Source organism: Chiloscyllium plagiosum, unplaced genomic scaffold, assembly GCF_037043375.1.
Source record: "Chiloscyllium plagiosum isolate Xiang-an unplaced genomic scaffold, Cpla_swu_hap1 HiC_scaffold_17, whole genome shotgun sequence".
Taxonomy (NCBI): Eukaryota; Metazoa; Chordata; class Chondrichthyes; order Orectolobiformes; family Hemiscylliidae; genus Chiloscyllium; species Chiloscyllium plagiosum.
In genome coordinates this window covers 23,288,816-23,295,359 of record NW_028270155.1, presented here as the reverse complement: position 1 = coordinate 23,295,359, position 6,544 = coordinate 23,288,816, and positions in this window count along the sequence as shown.

Here is a 6,544-nt window from a genome sequence, read left to right as displayed (position 1 = left end):
GAAGTCATTCATTGAAGCACTGGAAGGTGGAGGAACAATCCTTTAACTAACCTAATTCTTTAAATGTAATCAGGGTAGATACAACATCAATAGTTCCTTTTATGAGAGTGCAGGTCATTATATTATAAGCACTCTCAATAATATCATGCTATCAATTGATATGCCAAGCTGGTCTTCAAAGGTGTCCATGGTAATTTGCATTTATAAATAAGGTTTTCGAGACGACCTTAAAATGTGTGAATTCATTAGCAAATGCCATTCTATTCAAAATGAAGTAGCCAAGCTGTTTTTGATTATGCAGTCAAAAGGACTGAAGTTATATTGAACTACATTAATTATTAACAGTTTCTGCCATTTAATCACTAATGAGCAAGTTCTTTGTAAGGATGAAATTATAAATAAAATAGCAGATTAAAAATGTTCGGATGAATCATAAATCACCTTTTGAATAGTGAAAAATATGTGTATAATGAGGTGAATGTGACCTTAATGCATGCAAAATTACAGTTTTTTTTTAACTATCCCTTTTCCGCTCACAACCTCGCACCAGAGCAGCATGGTGGCTTAGTGGTTAGCGGTTAGCATTGCTGCCTCACAGTGCTAGGGACCTGGGTTTGATCCCATTCTTGAATGACGGTCTGTGTGGAGCTTGCACATTCTCCCTGTGTCTGTGTGGGTTTCTTCTGGGTGCTCCAGTTCTTTCCCACAGTCCAAAGATGAGCAGGTTAGTTGGATTGGCCATGCTAAATTGTTTATAATGCCTCGGGATGTGCAGGCTAAGTGGGTTATCCTTCGGAAATGTGGGGTTACAAAGATAGGGTGGATCTGGGTGGGAAACTCTTCAGAGAGTTGGTGCGGACTCAATGGGCTGAATGGCCTGAAATACTGTAGGGATTCTATGAAAATGACAGCATAATCTTTTCTCAATTGAAATGTTTGATATAGAATGTTGCAACCCATTTGTAGGTTTAATGTGTACATTTGAATTGAGAGGTGAATTTGTCATATGAAGCAATGATTTGGAGGTGCTGATGTTGGACTGAGGCGGACAAAATTAAAAATCACACAATGCCAAGTTATAGTCCAACAGGTTTATTTGGAGACAAAACCTTTCATTGTAAAAGGTTAGCTGGAAAATGAGATGAAGAATCCAGAGGGAAATTGTCGCTTTGAACAAGAGGATATGGCTAAGGTAGTAAATGAATATCAGAAACAAAAACAGAAAATGCTGGAAAAGCTCAACGGGTCTGGTATCATCTGTGAAGAGAAATCAGAGTTGACTTGACATAGTGGTAGGGTGCTGGGGAAGGGTCACTGAACTTGAAATACTAACTCTGATTTCTCTCCTCAGATGCTGCCTGACATGCTGAGCTTTTCCAGCAATTTCTGTCTTTGTTTCTAGATTACTTACAGTGTGGCCCAACAAGTCCACACCGACCCGCCGAAGCGCAACCCACCCATACCCCTACATTTACCCCTTACCTAACACTACGGGCAATTTAGCATGGCCAATTCACCTGACCTGTACATCTTTGGACTGTGGGAGGAAACCGGAGCACCCAGAGGAAACCCACGCAGACACGGGGAGAATGTGCAAACTCCACACAGTCAGTCGCCTGATGCGGGAATTGAACCTGGGTCTCTGGCGCTGTAAATTTACAATTTACAATTCTAATTTACAACATCTGCAGTTCTTTTCATTTTTATTTCGTAAATGAATATGTTGCATTTGTCTTCTCAAAGGAAATTGATATGATTTCAATAAAGTCAAAAGAAAAATCATAAATACAATGGTATTAAAAAAGTTATGCTAAAAAGGTTAGCATCACCGCAAGTTAATTCAGGTTCTGGAGAAATTAGACCTAAGCTACTGAAAAGACAGTAGAAATGGAGCAATGTTTACACTTTTCAATTGTCATTAGATACAGCAATGGAAGAGGACTAGACAATTACAAATATTAAACCATTAGTCAATAAAGGTGAGATAAATAGGACAACTACAAATCTGACATGCCAATATTGGACTTGGGGAAATTAATAGATACATCATTACAGATAAAATAAACAGACTGGAAGGACATTTGCAATAACATTCCCAGAGTCTAATTTTGGGTCCAATACATTTTACAATTTTTGTAAATGATCTAGACTCCAATGCAGGGAACAGAATTACTACATTTGCACATTATATGAAACATGGCAAAACTGTCAATTGTGATGAGAATAATTGGAGAATTCAGGGTAACTGGCAGATGGAATTCAATGCCAACAAATGAGGAGCCATGCACTTTGAGATTATTAATATGGATAGTATACTATAAATCCCATCATTTTGAAAAGAGTAGATAAACAGTAGCCTTGATATCCACATACATAAATCCTTAACAGAAGCATTTCCAGTTGATAAAGTGATTTTAAGTGAAAGCATATATTATACTTGGGTTTATAAATAGAAACATTGTATCTAAAGGCAAAAAGACCACACTAAAACTTTAAAATCACTTGTTCAACCTCAGCTGGAATACTATAGACAGTTCTGAGCACCATGCTTCAGAAAGATGCAAAGGCCTTAGAAATACTAGCGGTTTACTGAGATGTTCCCAGGGATGAGGGATTTTGGTTATGAGAGATTGGAAAGGATTGGACTATCCTTAAAATAAATTCCATTTTAAGTTTTCAAGGTCACAAAAAGTTTTTAAGATAATTACCAAAGGAAACTATTCTCTTTGACAAGTGGCTTAATAACCAGGAGTTATGAATTTGGAATTAATGACAAATGATTGTGATGGGAGATAATTTTTTTTTGGCTCAGTTGTTGGCATCTGAAGTGCTGTATCTAAAATGGTGATCGAAGTTGATTTCACAGAAAAAGAAGTTTAAAAAGATATCGGCCAAAACTCATAGACAAGAAACTTAATTGTCACAAACAAACAGAGTGTTAGACTAAACATGATTGCATTCAGAATGCTATAGGATTCTATGATAATCATAAACTTAAAAACTACAGTAAATCAGTGCCATCCGGCAGCATTTCAGAATTTATTTTCACCTTGCTTTAAAAATGTTGCTAAATATTTTTCAAAAGCTGAGATGGGTTTATCATTTTAAAAATATTTTTAATAATTCTCCATGAGCACCTGTGAAAAGACAGATTTTAAATAATTGAAAATGATTTTTAAAAATTCTACCTATCATTTAGAGGTTTAATTAGTCAAGACTAATCAGCTTCTTTGCCGATTAAACACACTAGTAAGAAGGACTTTGCAAAGTTGACAGGACTGTGTTTTTTTTAACAAATACTGTTCCCAGAGCATAGGTTGATGCTACGTGGTGTGTCCGGTTCCATTTCTTTTTTGAGATGTTATAAAGATTGTTAGAACTAAGTAGCTTACTGGGCCATTTCAGTTAACCCTATTGCTGTGTTTGGAATAATCAAGGACGGCAGATTTCCTTTTCTGAAGGACATTTATAAATCAGTTGGCCTTTCTGCAACAATCAGCAATGGTTTTATGATTATCATTATGCTCTTAATTTCAGATATTTATTGAATTCAAATTCCATCATCTGCCATGGCAGAATTTGAACCCAAGTCCCCACGAGAATTCCTGAGCTTCTGGATTAATAGTCGAGCAAAAACACCACTAGGTCATTGCTGATGTAGTCAGTTGTGAGGACAGGACCTGCTTTCTGCATTATAATATCGATAAAGAAGAAACTGCAGGAACTTGAATTTTTATTTGCACAAAGCATAGCCTGCAATTAAAATGATCTTTGACACCAAGTGGATCATTAACCAGAAGTCAAAGGTTTGAAAGCAATGGCAAAAAATTATGAGAGATCAGGAGGTTTTATCAGTTGTTGGCATCTGAAATGGTCTGTTTTTTTTCTATATCGCTATGCTTTTTGGCAATTTTTGGTAAACTGTGGCCAAGTAGAGAAAATCCTCATATTTAATGCAGTGAATTCTCAGTAATGGTTCTACTCAGTGTACACTTCTAGCCTCGAGATGATTCCAGAACAGCCTATCAGCTTGGAGAACCTCAAGCTGAGACCTGGCGCAGAGCTGTTTGGAGGCTAGGTGCCAGCGTGGACTGGGTTGGAAGGACCGTTGTTCTTAACTTCGCATTTCTTTATTTTTCTAATTTTCTTTTCCTAAGAACTTGCACTGGAGAATCTATACCTAGGTACCTTGTGTATCTAATATTGTGCTGTAAGTGGCACCTTACAAACTTTTCACTGTAATAGTGACAATAAAATTAATTCAATTCAACTGGATATGATGCACTTCAGTTTGCAACCACAACCTAGGCAGGTCTGACATCTTAATTGTCTTGGAGCACTGAAACTGACGTAAGATGAGGTATATCTTTTGACCTGCGAGTAAGTAAATGAGAACATTATCTCGTGGTCCTTTGATGCAGTAAAACATTTGTTTTCAGCCCTGACAAACATTTATGCTTGCTTTGTTCTCCACCTCACTGCAGTTCTACAGTTTATAATTTGCTACCTGACATTTTGTTCAAATTTCCTATTTCGTAACTAAATCCAAAAAAAACTCAGCTGTGTTGCTGTCAACTGCATCTATTAACTGTCATGTTTGATGCAATGCAAAATCCAAATCAGTCACCATCCTAAATTTTTGATTAGTTTTCTGAACCAAGTACATGCATGACTCTACATCAATGATTCATAAATACCAGCTAAAAATTGTATTAACGCAAATAAGAGATTGCTATCCAGTGAAAAGGAACAAATTTTAATGCACACATGCACCTGAGCAGTTTTCATTAGTTCATCATATACATGAATTATTTTTAAAGCAATTTCCACTGCTCTATAATCAAACTTTATAAAATGTGCAAACTTAGCATAATTCTTTCTTCCCTCTCCCCAGCATCTCATGGGTAACAGGATGGTTAATCTTCTCCTCACTTAGCAATTCCTAAGAAAAGTCTTGAGCAGACTTGCATCGCAGAAATTCTTTCTAGTGTGAACTGATTTCTCATCTTTTACAAAACTGCTTCACTTTGCAATCATAACTCAGGTTAGTTTTCAGACCATTGTACCAGCTCCATTAAAATCCAAGAAGGAGGTCATTCATCCTGCTGAGTCTACGCCAGATCTCTGAAGAGCAATTCAGTCAATTTCATTTTCTGTTTGATCCCAATAGCCCGGGAAAATTATTTCCTGGAAGTGGACATTCAAATTCATTTTGATATTGTGGATTGTCACAAGTATGGTGAAAATAGAGTCAGTATTCTGAGCTATTATTATTCATCACAAAAATCATTTGGCCTCCTAACCCCCGTATCTTTTGCTCAAAACCTTAAATCTGTGCAATACTCTAATAGTGGCCTAACCATAGCTTTATAAATATTCAATAAAACTTCCCGGTTTTCTCACACACCATCCTATTTATGAAGCTCAAATGCCATGTGCTTTGCTAACCACTGTCTCAATGTTATACCACATACAAAATTCAACATAGTTCTGTTTTGGCACACATTTTGGTAAGAGTGCCATTATACCTATTACCATTCCCTATTCCTTTCATACTCCATCTGATACTTATCTGCCTATTCAACCAGCCGAAGTCCTGCTCAGTCATAATTAATCAACTTCATCGCCTGTAAGTCTGGCCCCATAAGCAAATTTGGAAATGTTATTGTTTTCCAATGTCAAAGCTATCTATATATAGCAAAGAAGCAAATTGGAGTCTAAATTTATTCTGAAGAGACCTGAAGTTTTTTTTTTCTCTATCATTATATCAGAAAAAGTCACATCAAACATTGATCAGCCTCCTCATTTGCATGATATCAAACTTGCTGAGTTTTTTAGGACTAGATTACTTACAGTTTGGAAACAGGCCCTTCGGCCCAACAAGTCCACACTGATCCTCCGAAGAGCAACCCGCCCAGACCCATTTCCCTACATTTACCCCTTCACCTAACACTACGGGCAATTTAGCATGGCCAATTCACCTAACCTTCACATCTTTGGACTGTGGGAGGTAACTGGAGCACACTTCATGCAGACAGTTACCTGAGACGGGAATTGAACCTGGGTCTCTGGTGCTGTGAGATAGCAATGCTAACCACTGTACCACCGTGCCGCCCGATGCACGGTGCACTAATGATTCAAAGGTAAACTTCAATTTCTACATTTAAAGGGGATATGGATGCTTAGGATTTGGACCTTTCCTTAAAACCAGATTGCTTACAGTAATGTTGCCACTTTTATGCTTAGGACTATTCCAATAAAGCTCACAGGAAATGAGCACAACTTGATACCAATACATTGGGTATATATTCAAGCTAAATCTATGGGTTGAGATTTGCGGGGAATTCCAAGTCAATATTTACAAGTAAATATACTCTAAAATCAGAACTTAATGCCCTTCTATCTAAAACAAAAAAAACAAACATCCCATTTAATGGAGACATCTTGTCCTAATTATATCAGAACTTGTGATCTGGAAACCGCACTAGTGCAACTTTCGTTAAACTAACCATGGTTTCAAGTCAGTCAGAAAGAGGCAAACTAA